The sequence below is a fragment of the Oryctolagus cuniculus genome, chromosome 6, assembly GCF_051225735.1.
Source record: "Oryctolagus cuniculus isolate XC-2025 breed Fujian yellow rabbit chromosome 6, ASM5122573v1, whole genome shotgun sequence".
NCBI classification, from domain to species: Eukaryota; Metazoa; Chordata; class Mammalia; order Lagomorpha; family Leporidae; genus Oryctolagus; species Oryctolagus cuniculus.
This window is the reverse complement of record NC_142872.1, coordinates 112,627,860-112,654,692: the sequence shown is the minus strand read 5'-3', so window position 1 is coordinate 112,654,692 and position 26,833 is coordinate 112,627,860. Positions and strand designations below refer to the sequence as shown.

General features: G+C 39.6%; 1 pseudogene; it reads left to right on the top strand.

Annotated features, from left to right (window-relative positions):
* LOC100350477 (eukaryotic translation initiation factor 5 pseudogene) overlaps positions 1-26,152 on the top strand; it is a 64,230-nt pseudogene extending 38,078 nt beyond the window's left edge.
* Positions 26,153-26,833: the final 681 nt, after the last annotated feature.

Here is a 26,833-nt window from a genome sequence, read left to right as displayed (position 1 = left end):
TGATTGTCATTCATTTCATTAAATCAAAGCATATAAATTTTGTTCATATTTTAATATTGCCAAAATTGAAATATGTCATTTTACAATCATGATTGATCAGGAATAATGATCATTATTGTTCATACTGTACCACTTCAAATGAATTATGTGCACTACTGGTACTAGGAGTATAGTTAGTATATACAATGTCTTCAGGGACTGGCATTGTAGTGTAGTGAGTTAGTCCAGCAGCTATGGCACCACTGCTCCACTTCCAATCTGGCTCCCTGCTAAAGAGCTTTGGAAGGCATCAGAAGGAGATTCAAGTTCCTGGGCTCCTGCACCCACGTGGGAGACTCGGATGAAGGTCCTGGCTTCTGGCTTCTGCCTGGTCCAGCCCCAGACATTGCAATCCTTTCAGGAATGGACTAGCAGATGGAAGCGTGCTCTCTCTCTCTCTCTCTCTCTCTCTCTCTCTAGTTCTGCCTTTCAAATGAAATAAATCTTTTTTTAAGAAGCTTAAAATGTTTTCAATGAAGTAGACTGGAATCTGTCATTGAACAGAGCTAGTATTTATGATGTCTGCAGAAAATAGAAGAGTAAAAGAAATGGTTAAGTAAATCAAGATTGTTGGAGAAATGACCACAAATTCAAATTTTGCTGGGAAGGAGCAAGCAAGAAAAACATTACAGTGGGGCCAGTGCTGTGGCTCACTTGGTTAATCCCCCGTCTATGGCACTGGCCTCCCATATGGGCGTCAGGTTCTAGTTCCGGCTGCCCCTCTTCCAGTCCAGCTCTCCGCTGTGGCCTGGGAGTGCAGTGGAGGATGGCCCAAGTGCTTGGGCCCTGCACCCGCATGGGAGACCAGGAGGAAGCACCTGGCTCCTGGCTTCGGATTGGCACATCGCTGGCCATAGCGGCCATTTGGGGAGTGAACCAACGGAAGGAAGACCTTTCTCTCTGTCTCTTTCTCTCTCACTGTCTATAACTCTACCTGTCAAATAAAAAAAAAAAAAAAAGAAAAGAAAAACATTATAGTATTAAGAAAGAAAGAGTGCCTCAAGAGAATAAGCTGTGGTGCATGGTAATGATTCACTAACCTTACACACTTAGGGGTTTATTAAATGTGCAGATTCTGGACCAATAATTCTAGGGTGGGGCCAAAGAATCTGCATTTTTCTTCTCTTTTCTTTTTCTTTTTTGAATATTTGCATTTACCATGAGCTCCTAGGTATGTCAGGCTGATGTTAGAAACTGCCAAAGAATTACCTGTCCACACCAAGCAATGATACTGAGGGTGAAATATACAGATTCTCTCTAAATAAATGGAAAAGATTTCAAAGCACTGGGAGGCTGATCTGACCAATTCAATGGTGGCATAAGGTTACTATTCCTCAGGAACCTCTCCTGACTTTAAACAGAAGCTCTTACCTTCCAGCTACCTGTGATTCAGTGAGGAAAGAAAACAGTATGAGTAATAAAATATGAATAGACTACTATTAAAACTTGTAAGCACCTTTTAAATAAACATAGCTTCATCAATGTTTTTGATGATACTGATGGTGATATTGTATTGAAAACACCTTTGTTATTGACTCTGTGCTGAAAAGATAGTTCATAAGAATAAACTTCTGTATGTGAAGATGTTTAAGAAATACTTCAACCAATTTATGTTTTATATTACATCCTTTTTAAAATATAGATAGGAGGAATACATGACTTTTTTAAGTCTGTGTCTAAGACAGTCTAAGTGTTCTTTCTATAAATTTAAATTAAGTGATATAGGTGCTAAAGTGTTATATATCATAACCAGGCAGGATTTTTTCCTTTGTATTACAGTACACTTTTTGTCACAAACATTGGTGTCTTATATGGCATCAAATCCAGCTGACTGACAGGAAACATCCTACTCACCTCCACTCCTACAATCCAAAACACAGACACAGCATTCTCATCTTGCTTTGAAATTAAAGTGAAAGTATGGAAATCAACGTGTAATAACAGCATAGTGTTCTGTAAAAATAATAATGATTATTATCTACTCTAGAAAACACAAATTATTGGCTGGGGAGTTTGGTGATGTTTGGATTACATTCATTGAACTTAAGAAACAAATTAAGAAACTTCAGTAGATAAGGATTTTTAGACAAATAATTAAACTGCATTGTCTCCATTTTGAAAACAGAATCTATCAACAGTGATCTATCAGCAATGATCAGGAGAAAAACTACAAAGTGATCTCTAAAGAAAGAGCACAATCCTGAAGACAGCATGTCTTCATCCCAGAAATAAGTATCCAAACCTTGGAAAACAAAATCCACCCAAGTGAAGACAGAGGCAGTCGACATTGAGGCATCCAGTTCATTCTCTTCGGACTGGTTCCATGTCCACTAAGCCACCTTCTGATTATGATTTGTCATTTTGTACTTTTGTTCAGAGGAAAAGGAATTTACTCATACGAAGACAACATATTCAACTGTACCTGAAATTTAGGTATTTAAAATGATGAGTTAATAAATTAGAACTCCAGACAAGATGCCAGTCTCTTAGGGATTTGGTTTGGTAAGAATGCCCACAGGATGTCACCTCAGGGCAAGCTTGAAAAATTCATTTCTGGACCTGTGGAGCTGACAACCAGACCCAGTAACGTGATGACCTTATCAAATAATGATTTTTGACCTTGTGTAAGCCACCAGCTTGTTTCCCAAGTGTGCACTTCCTTAACTGCTGCAATTACCACAATTCATGTAACAACAAAAAAACTTTCAAGAAGTAACAGATCAGGTTCTCTACTATTTTTGACTCTTGACTCATTCCCTAGCGTTATATTTTTTCATCAAAAAGCTACACTATTTTCATGAACTTCACGTTTATTAACAAAAACATTATCAGGCCATTTGTAGGTGATAAATTATTCAAAATTCTCACTTGAGTCTCATCCAGGAAAAACACAGCATAAAGCTTTACTATGCCAGCTATCTAAACCAAACCCCTCAGTGTGGGCATACAGGGGACACAGTGAGAATTTATCTTAAGATGTTGCAGATTAGATTGGTGAACTTGATGAATAAGTACAAAAGGTAAACAGACTGGTAATGGTTTTCAAAAGCATAAAAATAACCAGTTAGGCTATCTAATCTCTAACATCAATTAAAACTTTCTTAATATGCAATAAAGTGAGTTGTGATAATTTTTAAAAACCAGGGATTGTTAAATTTTAGCATGCATCAGGATTACCAAAGGAGTTTTTAAACATAGATTGCTGGACTCCATCCCAAAGTTCCAAATTTAGTAGGCCTGGGATGGATCCAGAGAATCTACATTGCCAAGCAAATACCTGGATGCTGCTAATAGGAGGCCCATACTTTGAGAATCACCATTCCTGTTACTAAAGGGAAGTTTAAATTAATGGAAAAGTATCTTTAGACAGTATTTGTTAACCCTTACTGAACACTGGAGTCATCTGGGAAGCTTTTAAAAATTACATTTTCTGGAATCGACCCCAAACCAATTAAATCAAGGATTTCTGAGGGGTGGGCCCATCTTACATGCTTTTAAATGCTTTAAACATAAAAACTCAGTTTGTAAAGTTTGTATAAAAATTACGGAGTATGTTCAACATCTGTGTTTAATCCACAGTTGAGTACTGCATTGATAAATGACTTCGAGGCTCATGAGTTCCCCACATGGACCCATGAACCTCATTGCTTCATTTAAAGATTTATTTTGTTTATTTGAATGGCAGAGTGACAGAGGCAGAAAAGGAGAGAAAAGAGAGAGATCTTCCATCTACTGGTTCACTCCCTCTATAGTCATGATGATCAGGGCTGGGCCAAGCTGAAGCCAGGAGCCTGGAACCCTACCCAGGTCTCTCATGTAGGTGGCAGGGGCCCAAATGCTTAGGGCATCTTCAATTGCTTTCCCAGGCACATTTACAGGGAGTTGTATTGGAAGCACTGGAAGCAGAGTAGCTGAGACTCAAACTGGCACTCATATGGGATGCCAGCATTGCAAACTGCAACTTAATCTGCTGTACCCTAATACTGGTCCCACATCCCTCATTTCTTACAGTGTGGGGGCAGCAGCAAGGACTCTACAGCCACACTTCAGATCCACTTCACCTTCTACATGCTTCAGATGTGCCTCTTCTGTAAAGCAGAATAACGATAGCCCCTATCTCGTCCAGTGGGAAGACATCCTGGCACATGGAAAATGCCAAGGAACATTTGCTATTAATGTCATCTCAACTATGTAATGCTAAGAGGCCCCAAGGGAATCACACTAGGACCTCAGCATCTCTCAAAGTGCCTTCCCTTGATCTCTGATGGTCCCCTATGGACAACCACATCAACAAGACCATCTGCAGGGGCCATTTATCTTACTTCCTCTTCTGGGGTCCCCTGTCCATATGTTCCATATGCCTACAAAAGGTACTTATAGAAACCACATTTCTTTCTTTGCAGTTCTGGACAAGTACATTCAATGTACTAGATTCAATGGTGAGAGAATTCACCTGTGGTGCCTTTGTTCCCTTCACCCTATCATAGCCTTGTCTGTAAGGAGTACAGCAGAGCCTCTTGTACAGAGCAGAGTTCATCCTCCTAGACAACCTCAGAAGATCACCTGCATACTATGTAACCACCAGGAGGTTTCTCATCATCATCTCAGTTTTCCTTTCCTTTTTTATTATGGGTAAGGGGGAAATTTCCCTAACCAAAATTTCGTCTCTCCTTACTCATTTGAAAAATAAAACCCCTGAGTCAAATGTTGTTGTACAGCTTGTTACTACCCCACTTGGGACACATCCCATATCAGAATGCCTAGGATCAAGTCTTTCCTCTGCTTCTGATCCAACTTCCTGGATGGCAGCAGATGGTGTCTCAAGTACTTGGGTTCCTGCCACCTATGTGAGAGACCCAGAGGAGCTCCTGGTTTGGGCTTGGCAGCAGCCTTGGCTGTTACAGACATTTGGGCAGTGAACCAGCAGATAGAAGCATGCATGCTCTCTCTTTCCCACTTTCTCTCTGTCACTCTGTCTTTCAAATAAATGAATAACTTTTTAAAAATTCCTCAGTTATCTTCTTATGCATCTGAAGTTGAAGCATTGACATGATTACACTAGTAAGAATTTTCCAAGAACTTGAAAAATATTTTAACATATTGTATAATAATCATTACAACATTGTAAAACTGCTATTACATTTCTCATTTTATGTGAGAAAAAACAGGGTGAATTTGCAAACCTATCAAATGAATTTGCATAGGAATACAGATAACAGTATTAAAAATATCTACTAGGAAGTGTTAAGAAAATAACTGAGAGAATATGGGAACTTGCCAGAAAAACACTGAGGAGAAAATGGAAACTCAGAGCGGAAAACAAGGAGATCACAAGATACCTTTGACTTAAAGGAAATTATCTACCCAAGAAAATTGGAATTTCATTTTCAATGACTTTCCTAGGGAGCTAAGGTGAGAAAACAGGGATCACCCAAATCATGAGTTAAGAAGGAGCCAGAGCAAACCTGATGACAAAGAAATGAAATTTGCAGACTAAATGATGGTATATTTCAATAATCTAAAAGCAACTGTCCTATATTTTGTGCTTTGAAATTGTATGCATTTTATATCAATTTGATAAGAAAACATTTTATCATAGTCAAATGTTCTTAAATGCAATGTTGGCTTAGATTTGATGAGATACTATAAGTCAGAAAAGTTATCTTGAATGCTGAACAGGAAGACAAAACAAAATGGAAAATAAAGAGGGATAGAAACCTAGATTTTTTAGGGCTGATTCTGAGGCCAGAGTGCTATTTAGGACATCTGCCATTCTATGAGTCTGCTGAGTATCTCACTTCCCATGTTGGATCACTCTCCCCTTTATTTATTCTATCGGTTAGTGTTAGCAGGTACAAGACTTGTTTATGTGCTCCCTTTGACTCTTAGTCCTTTCATTATGATCAATTGTGAACTGAAATTGATCACTTGGACTAGTGAGATGGCATTGGTACATGCCACCTTGATGGGATTAAATTGGAGTCCCCTGGTATGTTTCTAACTCTACCATTTGGGGCAAGTCAGCTTGAGCATGTCCCAAATTATATATCTCTTGCCCATGAGAGTATTTCAGGCATGGAAAGCCAAGACACTCTGGCAAAAGATCTCTGTGAGTGAGATCTCAGTGGAAAGAACAGGTCTTCAAAGAAGGAGGTACCTTTCTCTGAAGGGAGGAGAGAACCTCCACTTTGACTATGACCTTGTCTAAACAAGACAAGAATCGGAGAACTCAGAGGGCTTCCATAGCCTTGGAAACTCATGACTGGAGCATAGGGAGATTACTGAGGCCATAAACAGGAGTGTCAATTGGTAAAGTCAACAACAGGAGTCACTGTGCACTTACTCCTCATGTAGGATCTCTGTCCTTAATGTGCTGTGCATTGAGATTTAATGCTATAACGAGTACTCAAACAATATATTTCACTTTGTGTTTCTATGGGGGTGCAAACTGTTGAAATCTTTACTTAATGCATACTAAACTGATCCTCTGTAAAAAAAAAAAAAAATTATCAACCCCCAATTTGACTCTCACTGGGATTAAACATGACAATAGGTCTGATCTGATTTCATCATCATTTAAAAAAATCATCTATTATTTTTCACTTTATGTTTCTGTGTGGGAGCAAACTGTTGAAATCCTTACTTAATGTATGCTAAACTGATCTTCTGTATATTAAGATAATTGAAAATTAATCTTGATGTGAATGGAAGGGGAGAGGGAGTGGGAAAGGGGAGGGTTATGGGTGGGAGGGACGGTATGGGGGGGAAGCCATTGTAATCCATAAATCGTACTTTGGAAATTTATATTCATTAAATAAAAGTTAAAAAAAAAAAGAAACCTAGATTTTTTATGTATTCCAAATTTTATTTCACAAGGATGAATACGTGGATTCTATTACTCCAAACACAAAATGGTGTCTTATAATCTGCCAGATTCAAAGAGTGAATTGCTGGCCGGCACCGCGGCTCACTAGGCTAATCCTCCTCCTTGCGGCGCCAGCACACCAGGTTCTAGTCCCGGTCGGGGCGCCGGATTCTGTCCCGGTTGCCCCTCTTCCAGGCCAGCTCTCTGCTGTGGCCAGGGAGTGCAGTGGAGGATGGCCCAAGGCCTTGGGCCCTGCACCCCATGGGAGACCAGGAGAAGTACCTGGCTCCTGCCATCGGATCAGCGCGGTGCGCCGGCTGCAGCGCGCTGGCCACGGCGGCCATTGGAGGGTGAACCAACGGCAAAGGAAGACCTTTCTCTCTGCCTCTCTCTCTCACTGTCCACTCTGCCTGTCCAAAAAAAAGATAAAAAGATTAAAAAAAAAAAAAAAAAACAAAGAAGAAAGACTCACTTCAAATGGGTAAAATTTAGAGTGAGAGCTGACACCTCAACAGCAATATTGGAAGCCAGCGAACAACAACTGTCAATGTGCTAACCGAAAAAAAACACTGCAATGATATGCATAGGAAAAATATTTCCCAGAATGCAGGTGATACAAAGGCATTTTCAGATTTATTAAGAAATGCCAACGAATATACTTTAAGCAAAGAGAAAATGATGTTAGATAAGAGGTATAAGATGAATGAAGAAACATAGGGCCAGGCATGGTAAATGATGCATGGAAATAAAATAGAACTTTGATCATATAAAATAAAAATATTAATAATAATGACTCCTATAATAAAAGATAAGCATTTAGATAACAATAACACTCAAAACATGATGAGAGAATTGAAGGTAAATATTCTCAGGTCCTTGTATTTTCATAGAGAGAAATGAAGACATCAAAGTTGGATAGGTTGAAGACAAATGTAGGAATTTTGTAACAATTCCAAAATGAAGCAAAACATGGTGGGTAGCATTCAACTATCAGTAAAAATAAAAAGAAGTAATAAAAAATAGTACTATGTGAGTGTATCAAGGACAAAGTGCTTGTGCTGGCAATATGGAATATTGGTTAAAGCAGCTGTCAGCAACACTGGCATCCCATATGGATGCCGGTTCATGTCCTTGCTTCTCCACCTCTGACCTACCTCTCTGCTAATGGCCTGGGAAAAGCAGAAAAGGGCCCAAATGCTTGGGCCCCTGCTACCCACATAAGAAACTAGACAAAGGTCCTGGCTGCTGGCTTTGGCCTGACCCAGTCCCTGCCATTGGGCCATTTGAGGAGTGAACTGGCAGATGGAAGATTTCTGTGTCTCTTTCTTTCTTTCGTTTTTTTTAAATTTTTTATTTAGTAAATATAAATTTTCAAAGTACAGTTTATGGATTATAATGGCTTCCCCCCCCCCATAATTTCCCTCCCACTCACACCCCTCCCATCTCCCGCTCCCTCTCCCATTCCATTCACATCAAGATTCATTTTCAATTCTCTTTATATACAGAAGATCAATTCAGTATATATTAAGTAAAGATTTCATCAGTTTGCTCCCACACAGAAACACAAAGTGTAAAATACTGTTTCAGTACTAGTTATAGCATTACTTCACATTGGACAACACACTAAGGACAGATCCCACATGAGAAGTAAGTACACAGTGACTCCTGTTGTTGACTTAACAAATTGACACTCTTGTTTATGGCGTCAGTAATCTCCCTAGGCTCTAGTCATGAGTTGCCAAGGCTATGGAAGCCTTTTGAGTTCGCCAACTTCGACCAACAAAGGTTTTTTTTTTTAAGATTTATTTATTTTGAGGTCAGAATTACAGAAAGAAAGGAAGAGATCGAAGTCGGCGAAATCTTCCTTTCTTTCTGTAATTCTGACCTCAAAATAAATAAATAAATCTTAAAAAAAAAAAAAGAGCTGATGGGATTGGTCTGTCCCCTTAGGCAATAAACAAGCACAGATACACTGTCTTTAGATAAATTAAGAACAACAACCAGACAGTCTGAAATGTGTTTTAATTTTTATATTCATGTTACACTGACAATTCTAAATAATATTTGCAGTGGAAAATTCCTTACCACTAGAGACAATTACTCCGACATCTCTCCTTATCTGTGGAAGAGAGAAAGAGAAAGAGAGAGAGAAGAAAGAAGGAAGGAAGGAAGGAAGGAAGGAAGGAAGGAAGGAAGGAAGGAAGGAAGGAAGGAAGGAAGGAAGGAAGGAAGGAAGGAAGGGGCAGTGCTGTGGCGTAGCGGGTAAAGCTGACACCTGTAGTGCCAGCATCCCATATTGGCACTGATTTGAGTCCCGGCTGTTCCAATTCTTATCCAGCTCTCTGCTATGGCCTGGGAAAGCAGTGGAAGATGACCCAAGTCCTTGGGCCCCTGCAACCACGTGGGAGACCCGGAGGAAGCTCCTGGATCCTGGCTTCAGATTTGGCCCAGCTGGTAATTCTGGTGGGATGGTAGGGAAGAACAGATGTATCTAGAGGGACAAATGTGGGGTGAGGTGCTAGGGTACTGTCAATGTTCCTTTTGTTGATTTTGTTAGTGATTTTCATAGTTGTTCACTTGAAAATTATTAGGTTGACAATTTGTTTTATGGTATATATATACATATATATATACACACAATTTACATTAAAGAAGACAAGGAAAGATTGAGGCTACAAAAACATGTGATTTCCTAAAGATCAATGACAGTTTATTGAACTAAAATTTATAATCTAGGCATTTTGATTCTCAAACTCTCTTTGATGGTTTTTCCTGAAGGGGAACTATAAAAATAGTGAAATAATGAACTAAAAAAATTAATAGATGAAGATAATAATGGCAAGATCCAAAATGACTGAATAGTGAGGAGCCACACTGACCTCTGTTACAGGAAGATAAAAAAAAAGAAAGAAAGAAAGAAAGAAAGAACGAACCTGTTCCCAGGGGACTGGTGTAAAAAAAATTTCAGTGGAGAATTAACAGAACAGAAGAGACCCCATGCAGCAGTGAGGAAAAAAGAAAGACAAACTTCCACCAGCAACTGCTGCATCTACATGGCTGTCTCAGCTAGGAAGTACCATCCCCTCAGCCCAAGGTGAGAGAAGGCTTCCGTAGCCTCCGCCACTGGTGGTTTTGATTGAGGGAGAATTCCATGGTCCCCACTGGCTCCCAAGTCCAGCCTGGGTGACTAGTGGCAGTCTGGGCAAATACTCAACTCCATGAAAAGAGGCCATGTTGCCTCCCTTTCTTCTCTCACAAAGCACCAGCCTCACTCTCCTTAGGTGGAGAGGCAGCTGAACTCCCCTAACTCAGGAAACAGTGGGAGTTCTGCAGCTGTCAAAGGATCCTGGGACTGGGGATGGTGGTGAGTGGAACCCCTAACCCCTGTGACTGTGAATGCTGGGCACAGAGGTAAGAGGGCTATACACACCAGTTCTGACTGCAGAAACTCAGAGCTCCCTGCATGCTGGGATGGGTCCTGTGGATGGGATGGGAGGCACACTGAAGAGTGGATCAATTCTCTATAGAGTGTGTGTTGGGGGGTAGGTAGGTGTGCTGAATCTTTAGCTCACTAGGCTGTGAATCAGCTGGTGACCTCTAGCACAGAGAAGGGTTGGGACTGGGAACACATTAGCAAGCTCCACTCTCCCTTCCCCAGAATCACTCCAACACACAAAATCTACATTATCAGTCTGGACTCTTACACCACCAACAAATGGTGGCCAGTGTCCCCTGGTCCTACATAGTACACATCCCTGAAACTCAAGTGGAAGCCTTAGGAACTCCACCAAGTCCCAAATGCACATTTCCAAGAATAAAGAAAACCTTCAAGCAAGCAAAATCCTCCAGAACAGAGAGTAACAAGACATTGCCCAAATGTGGAAAAACCAACATAGGAACAAAACACCATGAACAAACACAGAAATATTTCCCCCAAAAGGAACACAATAATACATCAATATTGGTCTGTGAAAAAGGGGAGATTAGTGAAATGCCTGAAAAAGACTTCAAAAGGATGATTCTAAGTTTACTCAAAAACACAGGAAATACGTAAATGAAATAAGGAAATTAATATATGGCACAGATGAGAAATTCTGTGATGAGATGGAGATATTTAAAAAAATATAGAAATAATAAAAAATGAGGTATTCAATAAGTCAAATAATAGTACAGCATAAAGCCTGAACAACAGACTTAGTGAGACAGAAGAAGGAACATTTGAGCTAGAAGACAGGTCTGTTGAAATATCTTTCAGACAAAAATTTAAGAAAAACCAAAAATAGTGCTCAGGATCTATGAAATAACATCAAATGACCAAATAAAAGAGTCTTAGGAGTTCCTGAAAGTATGAGGAAGAAGAAAACCTATTCAGTGGAATGCTAGCAGAAATTTTCTTACCTTAGAGAAAAATATGGAATCCGAATACAAAAGTACATACAACCCCAAATAGGCATGATCAGAAAAGAGCCTCACCACAACACATTATAGTCACTATTCCAAAGTAAAACATAAAGAGAATACCCGAAAGTTTTCCAGAAACACCAGATCACTTTAAAGGCACTTAAGTCAGATTGACAGCATATTTCTCAACTGAAATCCGAGAGGCCAGGAGAGAATGGAGAGATATAGTACAAGCACTAAAAGAAAAAAAAAAGCTAGCAATCCAGAATAATTTATATAGCAAAGCTCTCATTTATAGATGAAGGTGAAATAAAGACCTTCCAAAACAGCACAAATTAAAATAATTAGTCACCACCTGGTTCTCCTTACAAATGATACATATTCCAGGGTATACTATGAAAACAGAGGAAAATAACTCAGCATCATGAAAGTATGAGAAGGCAGAAAACCTTCTTATAAAACAACAAAGGAAATTCAAAATAAACCAAAGGAATATTTATGAAAAATGACAGGACCAAGTCATTACTTATCAATAATATCCTTGAATGTAAATGGATTAAATTCTCCAAGTAAAAGACACAGACTGACTATAAGGATAAAATAACAAGACTCATCTATGAGCTGCCTTCAAGAAACATGCTTCACCAATAAAGATAAAAACAGATTGGATGTGAAAGAATATAAATAGCAAAAATAGATATTCAATGCAAATGGAAATAAAAATAAGCAGAAATAGCCATAGTCATACCAGACAAAACAGACTTTGTGACAAAAACGGTTAGAAGAGATAAAGGAGGTCATGATTAAGGGGCTAATTCAATAAAGATATGACTATAGTAAATGAATCTGAACCCAATGCTAGGGTACTAAGTTTTATAAAACATTTATTAATGGATCTAAACAAAGATATAAGCTATGGCCAGCGCTGCTGCTCAATAGGCTAATCCTCCGCTTTTCAGCACCGGCACACCGGGTTCTAGTCCCAGTAGGGGTGCCAGATTCTGCCCCGGTTGCCCCTCTTCCAGGCCAGCTCTCTGGTATGGCCCAGGAGTGCAGTGGAGGACGGCCCAAGTCCTTGGGCCCTGCACCCTCACGGGAGACCAAAAGAAGCACCTGGCTCCTGGCTTCGGATCAGCATGATGTGCCAGCCGCAGCGGCCATTGGAGGGTGAACCAACGGCAAAAGGAAGACCTTTCTCTCTGTCTCTCTCACTGTCCACTCTGCCTGTCAAAAAATAAAAAAAGAAAGATATAAGCTCTAATAAATAAATAATTGGAGACTTCAACACCACATTTTCTGAAAAAATAAACAAAATTTAAAAACCATTGATCCAACTAACCAAAAAAGTGCATTGATGCAAATAGTAAAATCAGAAATGAAAAAAGAAATATTATAACTGACACAATAATACAAAGAATCATTAGAAATTACAACAAACAGCTATATGCCAACAAACTGGAAAATCTGGGGTGGGGGAAGGATAGATATCTGGACACATATAATTTACCAAAATTGAGTTATAAGGACATAGAAAATCTGAATCCAACAATAAACCAGACTGATATTTAGTCACTACTATAGAGCTACCAACAGAGAAAAGCCCAGGACCTGAAGGCTTTAGTGCAGAATTCTACCTATCTTTGAAGGAAAACAAATCCCCATTATTCTTAAGTTACAGGAAACAATTGAATGGGAGGGAATCCTTCTAAACTTATTCTTTGATGCCAGTGCTACCTTAATTTCAAAACCAAAGAAAGATGCATCAAAAAGAGAGAACTATAGACTAACATCCCTGATGAGCATAGATGAAAAAAATCAAGAAAACATTAGCATATCACATCCAATCACATATCAAAAAGATTATCAACCCAAACCAGTTGAGATTTATCCCAGGTGTATCAGGGGTGGTTCAATATGCACAAATCAATAAACATGACACATCACATAAGCAAAACGGAGGATTAAAAACCATATGATTATCTCAATAGATGCAGAGAAAGTATTTGATAAAATACAACATTTCACAAACAAAATCTTCAAAAATTGAATATACAAAATCTATGGGTATGGGGCCGAAGTCATGGCACAGTAGGTTAATCCTCTGCCTGCAGTGCCAGCATCCCATAAGGGCACCGGTTCTAGTCCCAGATGCTCCTCTTCCAACCCAGCTCTCTGTTATGGCCTGGGAAAGCAGTAGAAGATGGCCCAAGTCCTTGGGCCCCTACCCCTGAATGGGAGACTGGGAAGACACTCCTGGCTCCTGGCTTTGGATTGGACCAACTCCAGCAGTTCCAGCCATCTGGGAGTGATCCAGCAGATGGGAAAATTTTCTTTCTCTCTTTCTCTTTCTCTATCTCCCCTTCTGCCTCCCTCTGCCTCTTTGTAACTCTGCCTTTCAAACAATATAAGAAAATAAATCTTTAAAAAAAGGAGCCAGCGATGTGGCATAGTGGGTAGGGCTGTCACCAGCAGTGCTAGCATCCCATGTGGGCACCGGTTCAGGTCCCAGCTGCTCCACTTCCTATCCAGCTCTCTGCTATGGCTTGGAGGGGCAGTGGAGGATGCCCCAGGTCCTTGAGCCCCTGCACCCATATGCAAGACCCAGGGGAGGTTCCTAGCTCCTGGCTTCGGATCAGCACAGCTCCAGCTGTTGTGGCCAATTGGGGAGTAAATCAGCAGATGGAAGACTTGTCTCTCACTCTCTCTGCCCCTGCCTCTCTCTAACTCTTTCAGGCAAGTAAATAAATCTTTAAAAAAATCAATCCCATTCACAATAGCTACAAAAAATGTAAATTCTATGGAATAAATTTAACCAAGGAAGTAAAAGGTCTCTACAATGAAAAATATAAAACATTAATGAAAGAAATAAAAGAAGACACAAAAAATGGAAAAATCATCCATTTGCATGGATTTGAAGAATCAATATCAAAAAATCCATGATACTCAATGTAATTTATAGATTCAGTGTGATCCCAATGAAAATGCCAAGTATATTCACAGATTAAGAAAAAAAAATCCTGAAATTTATATTGAAGCACAAAATACTTCACATAGCCAAAACAATATAAAACAATAAAAACAAAGCTATAGGCATCTTAATAACAGATTTAAAGACATTTTACAGGGCAGTTATAATCAAAACTTCTCAGTACTGAAAAAAAATATAGGCATGTAGGCCAATGCAACACAATAGAAACCCCAGAAATTAACCCAGGCAACTAATCTTTGATAAATGAGCTAAAATAGCTCTCTGGAGAAAGGATAGTCTCTTCAACAAACAGTGTTGGGAAAACTGGATTTCTACATACAGAAGTTTGAAACAAGGCCCCTGTCTTACCCCATACAAAAACCAACTCACAACGGATCAAGGATCTAAACCTAAGACCTGAAACCCTCAAATTACTAGTGGAAAATAAGAGAAATACTGCAAGATATTGGTATAGGCAAAGACTTCTTGGATAAGATCCCAGAAGCGCAAGTAACAGAAACATAGACAAATGGGATTACATCAAGCTAAGAAGCTTCTCCACAGCAAAGTAAACAATTAACAAAGTAAACAGACAACCAACAGAATGGGAGAAAATATTTGTAAACTATACATCTGATAAAGGAATAATATACAGAATACATAAGGAAGTCGATAAACTCAAAAGCAACAAAACAAAAAACCCAGTTAAGAAACAGGCAAAGGATATAAATAGACATTTTTCAAAGGATAAAATACAAATTGCTATGAGACACATAAAAAATGCTCAGGATCACTAGCTATCAGGAAAATTAAATAAAAACACAATGAGATATTGCTTCAAGCCACTTAGAATGGCTATTATCCAAAAATCAAAAAATAAGAAATACAGGCACGGATGTGGAGGAAAAGTTACCTTTATAGACTATTGGTGGGGGAACACAAACTGGTACAAGCATTATGGAAGAAAGTATGAGATTCCTCAGAAATCCATAAATAGATCTATGCTATGACCCAGCTACCCCACTCCTGAGAATATATCCAAAGGAAATGAAAGCAGCAGATGAAAGTTACCTGTATTCCCATATTATAGCAGCTCAATTCACAATAGTTAAGATATGTAATCAACCTGGATGCCCATCACCTGATGACTGGGTAAAGAAAATGTGGTACAGATACGTGGTGGAATTTTACTCAGCATAAAAAAAGAATGAACTCGGCCAGCGCCACGGCTCACTAGGCTAATCCTCCACCTAGCGGCGCTGGCACACCGGGTTCTAGTCCCAGTCGGGGCGCCGGATTCTGTCCCGGTTGCCGCTCTTCCAGGCCAGCTCTCTGCTGTGGCCCGGGAGTGCAGTGGAGGATGGCCCAAGTGCTTGGGCCCTGCACCCGCATGGGAGACCAAAAGAAGCACCTGGCTCCTGCCATTGGATCAGCACAGTGCGCCGGCCGCAGCGGCCATTGGAAGGTGAACCAACAGCAAAGGAAGACCTTTCTCTCTGTCTCTCTCTCTCACTATCCACTCTGCCTGTCAAAAAAAAAAAAATGAAATCCTGACATCAGCAACAAAATGGATGCAACTGGAGATCATTATGTTAAGTGAAATAAGACCCCAAAAGACAAATCTCACATTTTTTCTTATTAGTTGTAGTTAATATAGAGTATAAAATTGGTGTGGATGCCATATCAATTGATATTTAGTTATAAATAGTGCTTCATTGAATCAAACTATGTGTACTTGTGTGCATTTCTTGGTTTGTATACTGTAATTCAAAAAAGGTTTTTTCAAAAATATATCCCGCAAATTGAGCATTTTTCTTATAACCTCTGCCAGTTATTTTGCACAAAGTAACAAAGTGGAAAATATGTTTGCCTTATTATTTTCCTGGAAGTAATTGTTGAAGCTCATAGTACTCACACAATTAAAGCAACTTCATTCTGTGCACCAAGGAGCAGACTGTGAAGGCATTACCTGGCTATCAGTACAGCACTGCCACCCGTCTCCTGTATTATTGCCAGTTTCCTCCATTTCTCAGACCCATCTACACTCATAAAGTCAAAATACCATATTAAACAGGATCAAGTATTCTACCCAATTGAAAGACTAATAAAAATTAGTCTTTCAACTACAAATTAATTACTAAATAAAAGACTTCCAAAGAGTTAAGATAATCTGGCAACCTAAAATCACACTGAGGGAAAGAAAAGTATTATAGCAGAAGGTTATAATTTTCTTTCCTTAGAGCATAACACTACAATGAATTGAAGCAGGCTGATTCAAATTGTATAAGCCAAATTGTACTGAATAATTTTGTCCTAAGTATAAGTGAAAAATAGGTGGCTATGTTTTTGATAAGATTTGTCTCCCAAACCATGTGTCAGAAGCATGGTCCTCAACTGTGGCCATGTTAAGAGGGAGTGGGACTATTTGGAGAGTACTACTGGGCTTTACTTGTTACCCGACCCTGTCTGCCTATCTTGCAATCCAATCTCTCCCTCCTGCAAACACTCCTGCTACTATAAAACAATCCTGCATGAAATGAGCAGTCAGGGTGACTCTCATCAGAACCATTCTCCAAAACTACGAGCTAAATACACCTCTTATAATAATTACACAGCTTCAGGTATTTCATTACAGAAATGGAAAACAAATTAATACATAGCTATGTAGCATTATCTGAAAGTTATATTTCTGTGTATATACTCAAAAATTGTTCTTTCATCACAACTAGGTTTTACACTTATTGTAATAGAGCATTTTGAAAAATAATGGCATTCATTACAGAAATCTTTAAAATACTATTTTTTTTATTTTTTTTTTATTTGACAGCTAGAGTTACACAGTGAGAGAGAGACAGAAAGGTCTTACTTCCATTGGTTCACCCCCCAAATGGCCACCATGGCCACAGCCATGCCAATCCAAAGCCAGGAGCCAGGTGATTTCTCCTGGTCTCCCATGTGGGTACAGTGGCCCAAGCACCTGGGCCATCCTCCACTGCCCTCCTAGGCCACAGCAGAGAGCTGGACTGGAAGAGGAGCAACCAGGACTAGAACCCAGTGCCCATATGGGATGCCAGAGCCGCAGGCGGAGGATTAACCAAGTGAGCCACAGCGCCAGCCCCAAAATACTAATTATTAAACTTATGTTATCTTTAAATAATCAATCCAGGGATGGCAAATTCTGTGTCTTGAGACCATAACTCCTCTCTTCCATCCACAAGACAAATGTCACTGCTCATCAGACCATTTCACTGGTCTAAGTCAGAGCTAGTCCAAGAATCCTGCCAACCAAATACAATCATTCCTCCTTATCTGTAGAAGATTGGTTCCAGGATGTCTGCAGGTGACAAATTCTAAGGATGTTCAAGTTCTTTTATATAATAGCATAGTATTTATATATATCATCCTATATATAATATATTAATATAATTATATATTAATATGATTATATATAATGTATAATAATGTAGTATATTATAATATAATTATAATATATATTAATATATATGAAAGCAATTTATGGGGCTGGCACTGTGGCATAGAGGGTGGGGCCACCAGCTTCAGTGCCAGCATCCTATGTGGGCACCAGTTTGGGTCCTGCTACTCTACTTTCGATCCAGCTCTCTGCTATGGCCTGGGAGTGCAGTGGAGGATGGCACAAGTCCTGGGATCCCTGCACCCACATGAGAGAGCTAGAGGAAGCTCCTGGCTCCTGGCTTCAGATAGGCTCAGCTTCAACCATTTTGGCCATCTGGGGAGTGAACTAGCAGATGGAAAACCTCTCTCTCTGCTTCTCCTTTTCTCCCTCTGTGTAATCCTGCCTTTATAATAAATAAATAAATCTTTTAAAAAAGTAATTTATATAAATTAATTTAATCTCTATATTAATTATAATGCCTAATACAACATAAATGTTATGTAAATATTTGTTATAGATTCATTTCAAGAATAATAAGAAAAAAAATCAGTTTATATTCAGGACAGATGCAATTGTCTTTTCAATTGTACCTGATTCATGGTTGGTTGAACCTATAGCTATGGAGGGCAGATTATACAGAAAGCAGGCAACATTCATCTATTGAAATTAATGCAGGAATGGAAACCTATGGAATGACTATTCAAATCTTTTCTTAAATAATATTATGCATAACAATGTGTTGTGATATAGAATCCCACTTTACTAAAAATATTATTGTACAAAATTGCTAAGAGAAAACCAGGGTCTTTGTGGTCTAAGATTCCTGGCTATTACTCCTGGATCTGTCATTTTTTTTAAAGATTTATTTATTTGAAAGTCAGAGTTACACAGAGAGAGGAGAGGCAGAAAGAGAGAGAGAAGAGAGGCAGAGAGAGAGTGAAGAGAGGTCTTCCATCCTCTGCTTCACTTCCCAGATGGCCACAATGGCTGGAGCTGTGCCAATCTGAAGCCAGGAGCCAGGAGCTTTTTTGGGTCTCCCACGTGGGTGCAGGGGCCCAAGGACTTGGGCCATCCTCCACTGCTTTCCCAGGCCATAGCAGAGAGCTGTATCAGAGGAGGACAACCAGGACTAGAACCGGCATCCATATGGGACGCCTGCACTTCAGGACAGGGTGTTAACGTGCTGTGCCACAGCGCCAGCCCCATGGATCTGTCATAAATTTACTATGTGACTTTGGCAAACCATTCGCATTTAAAAATTGAATGGTAATTTTCATCTGAGTTTTGTAAAGGAAAGAAATAATTTAGATTTGGGTAAAGAGAAGGTTTCATTAAATAGCGATTATTGTTCTTACCCTTGTGAAAAGAATACAGGTTATGAATAGGCAACACTAAAGTCAAACTCTGGCTCTTCTCCTTTACTATGTCTGTTAGTCATAGATAAATTACAGATAGTAACTGCTTGTTGGCGCCGTGGCTCAATAGGCTAATCCTCCGCCTTGCAGCGCCGGCACACCGGGTTCTAGTCTTGGTTGGGGTGCCAGATTCTGTCCCGGTTGCTGCTCTTCCAGGCCAGCTCTCTGTTATGGCCCGGGAGTGCAGTGGAGGCTGGCCCAAGTCCTTCGGCCCTGCACCTGCATGGGAGACCAGGAGAAGCACCTGGCTCCTGGCTTCGGATCAGCGCAATGTGCCAGCCGCGGTGGCCATTGGAGGGTGAACCAACGGCAAAAGGAAGACCTTTCTCTCTGTCTCTCTCTCTCACTGTCCACTCTGCCTGTCAAAAAAAAAAAAAAAAAAGATAGTAACTGCCTTAATGTGCTCTTTTGTAAGAAACAGTTGCTTTATATATATATATATATATATATACACACACACATATATATATAAAACATTGTAATTAGTCAAATCTTAACCAATGATAACTTTTCTGTTTCTTTTAATGTTATTATTTTTTATTATTATTATAATTATTATTCCTTCTGTCCCTGTCCCCAAGAAACTATGAAGGAACAGGTTAGTGGCCTAGTGGTTAAAAACTTAAAGTATGGGACCGGTGCCGCGGTTCACTAGGCTAATCCTCCACCTAGCGGCGCCGGCACACCGGGTTCTAGTCCCGGTCGGGGCGCCGGATTCTGTCCCGGTTGCCCCTCTTCCAGGCCAGCTCTCTGCTGTGGCCAGGGAGTGCAGTGGAGGATGGCCCAGGTGCTTGGGCCCTGCACCCCATGGGAGACCAGGAAAAGCACCTGGCTCCTGGCTCCTGCCATCGGATCAGCGCAGTGCGCCGGCCGCAGCGCGCTGGCCGCGGCGGCCATTGGAGGGTGAACCAATGGCAAAAGGAAGACCTTTCTCTCTGTCTCTCTCTCTCACTGTCCACTCTGCCTGTCAAATAAAAAAAAAAAAAAAAAAACTTAAAGTATGACATCTGCATCCCATATCATAGTGCTTGAGTTTGACTCCCTACTCCAGCTTCCTGTCCATGCAGACCCTGGAAGATGGCAGGTGAAGGTTCAGTAACTGCATTGCTGCCACACACACTTAGGGGAGCTGAATCAAGTTCACAGCTGTTGGCTCTAGATCCCAGCACAGCCCTGACCATTGTGGGCATTTGGGAAGTGGACCAGAGAACTCTCTCTCTCTCTCTCTCTCTCTCTTTCTCTCTCATTCTCTCTTCCTCCCTCCCTTCCTCTTTCCTTCTCCCTCTTTCTCCCCTCCCTCTTGAGTAAAAAGAAAAACTATGAAAAATAATTGGGTTGGGTATATGTCAAATGGTTGATAGAGTGAGAATGAAGTTAGGAATGTAATAGAATTTGGAAATCTTCAGTATCTGCAACCTATGGTTCTGTATTATTTGAATATCTCTGCTCTTGATTTACATCTAAAATTAAAAGCAGTATAGCATTAGAACTTCAAACATGTGAAATTCTTACTCACTATCTGCATTTAAGTTTTCAAATATTGATTCAACCATAGCAAAATGAAACTCCAAATGACTGGGATATAGCTGTAGTTCTTACCATCAGTTTATAGCTTGTGCGTTATATTTTTCTCTTTCTCTGGGAATCTGAATCGTAACATACATCTGCAAGGTGTTTGTTGACACCCATTGCCTATCACATAAAAGTGATCAAAAGAAAAAATTTTACTGGATGTGAAGAGACAAGAACTGGGAAAGAAAGAAAACTTTACATGTCCCAAAGGTAAGTCAGTGCTCTCTTTGTGGCCCATGAGGCACTCCATGCCTTTTAAGATGGTCCCCTTTTTCTCTAAACTAGCCTCAATTCAGATCCTCTATCAGAAATCAAAAGAAAATTAATTAATATAAGAATGGAAGTTCCTCACAGACCTATAATTGGATTATCTCTCCTTTTGAAAAATGTTCTGAAAACTAACCATTCCATTCAACACTTCCTTTTTCTCCTTGACTTTTCACACTGAAACATAAATTCCATAGCACAGCTTGATGCTATTATTTAACCACCTCTTTACAAATTACCTTGCCTGTGAGTCCTATTAAAAGATGTTTTCTGAAAAAAAATACATTTTGGGAAGTGCTATAAAAGGCAAGTCTTTGAATGAAGATTTTTATATAGATCTCCAAAAATTGCTATTAAATTATTCTCTGTCCTTCAACAAATAGGCTCTGCCTTTCTAATATTTGAACATCTGACTTTGCTTTGATAAAATGAGATATTAACAAAAGTGTTAAAGAAGACCTGAAAGAATTTATGTATTAAGGAGGGAAGGAAGACAATAAAAGATGAGACAAGGAAAAAGAAAGGATAGGATAGGATAGGATAGGATAGGATAGGATAGGATGGGAGAGGATGGGAGGGGAGGGAGGGGAGGGGGGGAGGGGAGGGGAGAGGAGAGGAGAGGAGAGGAGAGGAGAGGAGAGGAGAGGAGAGGAGAGGAGAGAGAAGAAAAGAAAGGAAAAGGAAAAGAAGAGAAAAGAAAAGAAAGGAAAAGAAAATCCTAGTTAAGTTAGAGAATTATAAGCCACATGCAAGAGAATCAGGAAACCAGGTCAAAACCCTCTCAACCACCAGGCCATCCTAAATCAACCATTTGCCAGTGCCAGCTGATCCCATATGCAAGACAGAACTCAAAGATCACCCAAACCAACCCACAGAATTGTGAGATAAATTAAATGGTGATGCTTTCAAGGTATGAAGTGCTAAGGTGATCTTTTCATGCCCCATTAGATGCTAATTCAGAAATGTAAACCCTTTTCCTTGATTTTGAGAAACAAAACAAACACACACAGGAAGTTTACTCCAGAAAGAGCCAATTCTGGAGGACAGTATTTCACATAAGTTGAGCTCCGGCTCCTCTACTGTATGATCATATGAACCTCCTGTTACCTGGAAGGCTCCCTCAATACCTCCACACAACTGAGCTCCCTCTGCTTCCTTCTTTTGCCCCTATGTCTTCTCCATAAATTTCTACTCATATCTCAAGAATCAGCTTCTGGGAAACCTTCAGAAAACATCATTTAACAAATAAACAACTTGCCCCATCCTTTGTGCTATCCCTATACTATGTATATACATGTATTAAATATTAATACATCTATAGATTATTGAAACAAAAACTTTAGGTAAATTAAACAGAGGTTATTTGAATAAAATAAAGTAATTCATGAACCAGGCACCAGGGATTCTGCACGTTCCACCCAGCTGTGTGAGCAGCAAGCTATTACAGGCTGAACATCAAGGTAAAGTAGTGAAGTCGCCTGATTGGCTACTACAGCTAGGCATTTGTCTTACATGGGGATGATGTGATTAAGCACTTGCCTATTTGGGTATAGTCTGCGTAGTTGGCTGCCCGTGGCTGACCAAAGCTCAACTGTTTGTGATTGACTGAAACCTATTTGCTAAAGAAAATAATCTCCTAAATTGGGTTTTGGTTTGTGTGCATAGTAAGCTAGGTTGCAGTTTGTTACATAGGAACTCAACGTATAGAGAGCATCAAGCCAATGGCTAACTCTTTTTTTAACAGGATCAACACCTACTGTCTGGCTGTTATTCCCCATTAAGATGTGGTCCTCTCAAGTCCAGGACTTTTTCTGATTTATCCAGACATAATGATGCCTAGCAGTAGAAAGTGCTTAGAGTATACATTCTAATGGTAATAGTACTTTTCTGAATTATAAACAATATACAATAGAATGTATAAATCTTAGCTGTAAACTTCACTAAACTTTGACATATACATACATATATATGTGTGTATGTATATATATATATATATATAAATCCAAGTAATCATCACACAGTTCAAGATACAGCACATTTCCATCATGCCAGAGTTTCCTCCTTCTCTTTGCAGTCAACTTTCCACCAACATCACAATCCGTCCCCACAACCTGAAAACAATCTCTGTTCTCATTTGCACCAGCATAGATTAGCTTGGTCTGTCCTTCTATTGCATATAAATGAAATCATTCAGTAGGTATTATTTTGTGTCTAGCTTCTTTCTCTAAACACAAGGTTTTTAAGACCCAGTTTTGCCATTGCATGAATCAATCATCTGTCCTTTTGATTGCTTCAAGGTATCCCTATGTGTGGATAGACCACAATTTAACTGTTTTCCTTGTGGTGAACATTTGGGTGCTTTTCAAGTTGGGCTTATGATGAATAAAGCTACTCTGAACATTATCAGACATCTTTACATAGACATAAGCATTCATTTCCACTGAATGTGCTTCAAGCTGTGGAAGTGCTGAGATAGCATTGATACATATTTATATTGGAAACTGCTGAAGAGTTCTCTAAAGTAGTTGTATGATTTACAATCCCATGTGTAACACTAAGTCCCCATTACTCCACAGAAATTTTTGGTGGGTAAGTAGTAACATGTCACTGTGGTCTCAATGCTGTTTTCGGAGTAAACTACTGGTACTCTATAATAAATAATAATCAAATGCTTGGTGAAAATTATGTTAAAATAAATATAATAATACAAATAATATACTGATTAAAATAATATACTGATAAAGTAATACTTATATATTATAACAGCTCAGGTTAATTAATAAGAAAACCTTGTCGGTTAATAAGTTAGGTAGGTGAATAGTGTTCCTGCTATAAGTTTCTCAATATGTGCTCACTTTTGTTTCTACCTATTATATATATATTATATATATATATATGACTTACGATAATGACTATTACAAATAATAAATATGCAAGAGTACTTCAAAATGTCTATGGAGAAACAGAATGAAAAGATTTTTTTTCTGCCAAGAAAGAAAAAAAAAGAAAAATCCAGGAATATCAGTAATATTTGAAGAATTCATAGACAGTGTATATTATGATAAGCATAACACATCCATAATTTTTTTTACTATATGCATTTTCCATGAGCTTTTTAAAAACCCATCTTATGAATTGAGTCCCAGCTTTGGTGCTAATTAGCCAGGTAACTGGGCAAATTACATCATTTAAGCTTTAATTTTGGTATCTCCAAGTGCGGGGTAAGAATAAAACCTCTCTAATAAGGCTCATGGATATTAAGTGAAATAACACATGTGATCTGCAGTGCCTCTGATTATTAAGCTTACTGCATCATGTAATGACTGAATCAATTCTTCTCTGGATGAACTGAACAACATATGGCAATATACAACAAATGACATATGAATAACAAAAGCAGTACTTGGAAATTTCTTGACCTCTAACTAAACTGTAAACATTAGAAAGCCAGGAGAGGACCTGTCTGAGACTGTATGAGAAACTTGATTAAACTTTTATAAAGCCAATTTGACAAAGATATGTAAAACAGATAGTGTCATCCCATGGCAAGAAAGGCTGATAGGTTTTGTAAATTGCCAAATGTGTAAGAGACAAGAAAACAGAGGAGCCATTCCAGATCGAAAGAGACAGAAGAGTCACAGTAGCTACATGCCATACATGATTTTGTATTGGATTCTCAAAGAGAATGGAAAATGGCAGAATTTTCAGACAGATGATAAAATTTAAACAAAGTCTGTGGATTTTATCACCATATTATATCAACGTGACCGTTACATTGTCAATGGATCTCATGAGGCGAATAAGCTGCAAGACATCTTGAATGGATTCATTCATTAAAAAAAAAAAAAAAAAAAAAAAAAAAAAAAATTGTTCTCTGTCCTGAGTGAGAGAATCCTGAAACAGATCTGCATGTCAATCCAAAGAAGCAAACGATAGGTTATTCTTGTAAAGCCTGTGGCTATCGAGGCATGCTTGACACGCATCATAAACTCTGCGCGTTCATCCTCAAAAACCCACCTGAGAATAGTGACAGTGGGACAGGAAAGAAGGAAAGGAAAAGCAAAACAGGAAGGGCAAAGACAAGAAAAATGGCTTGGTGCCCAGCAGTGAAACACCAGCACCACCACCACCACCAGATGAAATCAGTCCTCCTCCGCAGGCTGTGGAAGAGGAGGAGGAGGGCGACTGGGGAGAGGATACAATCGAGGAAGCTCAGATGCGCAGAATGGATGAGCTCAGTGACCATGCGAAAGTTCTGACGCTCAGTGACGGCCTGGAGAGGACTGCGGAAGAGCGGGTCAATATCCCGTTCGATTTTGTTAAGAAAAAAAAGAAGAGGGTGTTATTGACTCATCTGACTAGGAAATTGTTGCTGAGGCAGAAAGACTGGATGTGAAAGCTATGGGTCCTCTTGTTCTGACTGAAGTTCTTTTTAATGAGAATATTAGAGAACAAATTAAGAAATACAGGCGCCATTTTCTAAGATTTTGTCACAACAACCAAAAAGCTCAGGGGTACCTTCTTCACGGTTTGGAGTGTGTGGTAGCAATGCATCAAGCTCAGTTCATCTTCAAGATTCCACACATCTTGAAGATGTACAATGCAGACGTTTTAGAAGAAGAGTCATCATCAGCTGGTCAGAAAAGGCTTCTAAGAAATAAGTCTCAAAAGAACTTGCCAGGGGCCGGCGCTGTGGTGCAGTAGATTAATGCTCCGCCTACAGCGCCAGCGTCCCGTGTGGGCACTGGTCTGGTCTCGGCTGCCCCCCTTCCTATCCAGCTCCCTACTGTGGCCTAGGAGTGCAGTGGAGGATGGCCCAAGACCTTGGGCCTCTGCACCTGCATGGAAGACCGGGAGGAGGCACCTGGCTCCTGGCTTCAGATCGGCACAGCTCCGGCCGTTGCGGCCACCTGTGAAGTAGACCAACAGAAGGAAGACCTTTCTCTCTGTCTCTCCCTCTCACTGTCTGTAACTCTGCCTCTCAAATAAATAAATAAAATCTTTAAAAAAAATAACTTGCCAAAGAGATTCGTGTCAAAGCAGAATGGTTTATTAAATGTTTGAAGGAGGAAGAGGAGGAGTCTTCTGGCGGTGATGAAGATGAAAAGGAGAACATTGAGGTGGTGTATTTGAAGGCTGCCAGTGTACCAAAAGTTGAAACTGTGAAGTCTGACAACAAGGATGACGTCATTGATATTGATGTCATTTAAAGAGCCAGATGCAACCTAGCATAACAGTGTAATGCTGCAACTTTTTCTCCATTATCAGCCAGAAGTGCAACATGAATGTGCAAAAGCTTAACATCATGCTACACTTTATACTAAAAAAAAATCTATTACTGCGAGTGATCTGTAATTAAGCCCGATGAGACAGCTAGGGAGTCCATACACATCAGTGAGCAGATATAGTTTGCTTATTTTATAGCATGTTTCATTTTGAAAAACTAGTGATGGATGCATTTGGATCACATTTATACAGTTAACAAAAATAAAGATTTGATTTTGGTCATTCTTAAGATTTTTGGCTCTGAATGACTTCGGCTGAAGTAATTGGCTCCTTGTTATAATGTACCATCATTTAACCTGATAGGATTCTTGGAGTTTGTGATATATTGTTAGGTGCTGAGACCATAATGAGGTCTTTAGAGTGTAAGTGTGTGTATTTGTAATGACTTTATTCACTAAGAGATACAGTACTTTTAAAGTTTTACCTCTGGTCCCACAGATTGGTATTTGGTAATGTATGTTTAGGCCAAGGTAGACTGCTAATCAAAAGACAGTGCTGGCCAGTGCCATAGCTCACTTGGCTAATCCTCCACCTGCAGCACCGGCATCCCAGGTTCTAGTCCTGGTTGGGGCACCAGATTCTGTCCCAGTTGCTCCTCTTCCAGT